The following is a 4,053-nucleotide window of genomic DNA, read 5'->3' as shown; positions in this document are numbered from 1 at the left end:
ATTCCACTGAGATTTCTGAAGAATGGTATACAGTATCTTCCAGAATTTCACTTATTTGTTGGCCTAGAACTTGCTAAGAGAGGATGCATGTCTCTATGTAGATATAGGAATGGAACCACTCTCTTCATTATGAAAGGAGTCTGAGAGCAAAAGACAAAGGGAAACTGTGCTTAGATGAGGAAAACCATGAATCAAAACCACACATGGTTTTCCCTCCCAGCTGCAATGGATATCAACAGCCCCATGGAAGTTGCCATATTGTATCCCAGCATATCACTTGTGTCAGTCACAAGAGACAGTAGGAGAATACATATTCATAAAATTATGGTATGGAATATTTTGTAGATTTAGACTGAGGCAGAATATCCAGAGAGACTAGGTAGTGCCACTGCTGCCAGAAATTGAGCAGAATTTGCTTCAAGACACCATCAGAGAAAATAAGAACTGTGATAGCAGCAGTAACAATAAAGTCCTATGATTTCTACTAGTAATAATAAATGGGTTAATGTTTAGGCTGCATGTACATATGCAGATACAAATACATATTCTATGTATATTTTCAAAGTGCAAATAAGATGCTACTACTGCTTCTTCAATTTGCATGTGGAAAATGGCAGCATAGAAGAGTTAAATAAGATTTAGTGATCTAACCATATTTTACTCCAAAATACTGAAGTGAGAGGTGTTGTTTCTAATGTTTAAGACTCACATGTCCTAAAACTGTACATTCCTCCATGAGGAACAAAAATAAAGCTTTCTACTGAATGTAGTAGAAGTCTTTAGTCACAGAAAGATGAATTTTAGACTCAGCAAATTATAAAAAATTAGAGATTAAAACTATTTCATTAATCCTCTCATTGGCTTGACTAGAAAGATACCAGATACTTTGCCTCACAATCTGAATCAAGCTCAAATGATGGCAGCTAAATTTTGTCATTGTTCAAGTCAATACTCATATATGTATCGCTACATATACAGAATATATCTGAATATAGCAGCTTATTGTTCTATTTTTGATACATGAAACAATTCTTGAATGCTAAATATATTTTCCCTCATGGATTGACTAATATTTTAGTAATTCCTTCAACAAGCCACAATGGTTTATGTTAGGATGAAAAGCAAATGTGAAGCACTGAATACTACAGTCTCGAGGGAAAAATGAAAAAAAGTCTTTGTTTCTTAGAAGCTTACAGCAACTGCATATTTTACCACAAACTGCACAGAGATTTAAGAATTTTACAATGAAATACCACCATGTCCCAAGTCATAAATGCATCTCCACTACAAAGAAAAATAAATATTTGAAAAAGAAAAAGAGCATCCAATGTATGGTTTTGCTACCGGAGAGTGAACATCACACTTAGTAAAGTTGCAAAATGTTTGAGATCAGAACTCATTGTCTCATTAGCTTGACTAGAAATGTTCCTGGCACTTAGATTTATATTGAAGACAATAATTTTCAAGATCATGTATGTGTGCTTGTTGTGAATATAACCTACTCCAAATGCCCCAACAAGATCATAAGAAAGTATTTTCTTTGTCATTTGTTTGGTAGTACAAATGGATGCTCAGAAGTGATATGCCCTGTGCTCAAAATCACATTAAGATACATTCTCAATATTAGGGTTCATGCATTTTATTCAGTGAGGATCATTTCTATGTCTTTCTTTTTTTCCCTTGAAGTGATGCTCATAAAAAGAAAGTGAAGTGATTATACATCAATAAGTTAAAAAAATAATTCACTAACCTGTGAGGTACCATTAATTAGTAAAATTCCAATGATCACTAATACCCTATCTCTCTAAACAACAGGAAAAACTCCATATTGTTTTGGAAGTAGGTAGCATTATTAATGAATTAATGAATTTGATTAAGTGAAAACATACTTGGTCAAATGTGTCACAAAGTTTTAACGTAGGGCAGAAAATAGATGTAGATTTAAATTGCATTCTTAAAAAATGTATATGTTTTGAAGAAGTAGACAAAAATCCATAAAACCATGTTTGAAACTGCTATGGCCTGTATGTTTGGAACTTACAGGTTGCAAACAACTAAATATGTTACATCACTATAAATGAGATAAAGTACAACAGTATTTTTTGTTCTTGCTTGTTTTTGCTGTCTAACTTTCTGAGAATCAAAAAAAAGATGAAAATATGAAGCACATATGAACATTCAGTGATGGGCAGGACATGGGTTAAAACAGATATACAAATCAAGATGCAAGATTTAAAATAATTTTGAAACTCAAAATGTTATAAATTACCATGATATGTTAGATAAAGAGTTGACACAGAGCAGCAGGAAGTTGACCTTTCTATCTTCTTATCTATATATATATTTTAATAACTTGGGAATATTTCAGCTAAATCACATAAGGTAGAAATGTGAACTAATAATCGGAAATGACTGTGACTGTCCTTAGTGAGTAAAATGTATGTTACACCTATTGCACTTTTCTTTTACTACCACAAGACATTTATAGAAACTTACATTTCCAAATAATATAGACTGCATCGTTTGAATTTAAGAGAAATTAAAACACACATACTTAAGTAGTACTAAATCTGACTGTGAGCCGGATGCCAGTGGCTCACGCCTGTAATCCTAGCTACTCAGAAGGCTGAGATCTGAAGATCATGGTTCAAAGCCAGCCTGGGCAGGAAAGTCCCTGAAACTCTTATCTCCAATAAACCACTAGAAAACCGGAAGTGGTGTTGTAGTTCAAGTGGTAGAGCGCTCGCCTTGAACTGAAGAGCGCAGGGACAGCTCCCAAGCCCAGAGTTCAAGCCCATGATTGATAAAAAAATAAAATAAAATAAAATAAATTTGACTATGTAAACTTAAAAAAATCATATACTGAAGTACTCTAATAGTGTCACAGATATTTCAATTCTGTATCTACTTAGAACACCTTTTACTATATTAATCAACTCGTTGTAAGCAGTTTTCACAGGAAATTGCTTATGAAGGTTAAAAAAAATAGTATGATCTAAGTTCTCTTACTTATTTTTCACTATATGGGACATATGGAACATATAAAATATATGCATCTTATGCTATTATACATGATATAGGGTCCTTTTGTCATCAATAAGGCTTCTGATTAACAACATGTTAGGAATGCTTTGGAAAATTAAACATTAATTGAAAGTATTTATTTTGAAAGAAGTACATGCAACTAATATGTTATTAAATGGTCATTGGTATATTCATTTACAAAAGTGATAATTTCTTGCTTTAGCAGCACTTATACTAAAATTGGAATGATTCAGAGAATATTAGCAAGGCCCCTGCACAAGGATGATATGCACATTCATGAAGCATTCATATTTTGAAATAAATAAATAAATTTAAAACATTTTAAATGAGGAAATGTAGTTAAATACATGTTGGAAAGTTTGAACTTCGTTTTCTTTTTTTTTTTTTTCAATGTTAGTGCTCTACTACTTGAGCCACAGCTCTATTTTTTCCTCTTTCTTTTCCTTCTTCTTCTTCCTCCTCCTCCCCTGTCCTTTTCTCTTCCTCTTTCTTTTTGGTGGTAAATTAAAGATATGAGTCTCATAGATTTTCCTTCCCCTACTGTCTTCAAACTATGATCCTCAGATCTCCGCCTACTGAGTCGCTAGGATGACAGGCATGAGCTATTTGGCCTCACTTTTTGGAGTTATAATTTTCCATTCAGGGAACATAGGCTTGGCTTAACATTTAATTGTAAAAGGAAAATTTATATGACAGCAATATTTCTACAATCCATGATGTAAATGCCCAACTCTGTCCAACTTAATGTAAGCAATAAATCATTAAAAGGATATTTGAATGCTATACAGACATTTTAAAGAGAATTTACAGAGTTTACTTGAAATCTCTGTTTGTATCTAATGTGTACTCAATATCAATCATATACTAATATTTTAAGAATAAACAAATAACAGGTGCATATAGGTTATATCTACAATATATAAATATATTTATATAAATATAAAATAATTAAAATTAAATTTTACATACGTGCACTCTTAGCATTCATTTGGAAGTTTAATTAACAAC

General features: G+C 32.3%; 1 non-coding gene across 1 annotated transcript; it reads left to right on the top strand.

Moving 5' to 3' along the window:
* The first annotated feature begins 3,238 nt into the window (after nt 1–3,238).
* On the top strand, nt 3,239–3,341 carry LOC122097936. Its single transcript, XR_006145615.1, has one exon. It is a non-coding gene; the product is annotated as a U6 spliceosomal RNA (small nuclear RNA).
* Nucleotides 3,342–4,053: the final 712 nt, after the last annotated feature.

Source organism: Dipodomys spectabilis, unplaced genomic scaffold (assembly GCF_019054845.1).
Source record: "Dipodomys spectabilis isolate Male_0828 unplaced genomic scaffold, ASM1905484v1 ptg000440l, whole genome shotgun sequence".
NCBI classification, from domain to species: Eukaryota; Metazoa; Chordata; class Mammalia; order Rodentia; family Heteromyidae; genus Dipodomys; species Dipodomys spectabilis.
This window is presented reverse-complemented; position numbering and strand designations above follow the sequence as displayed.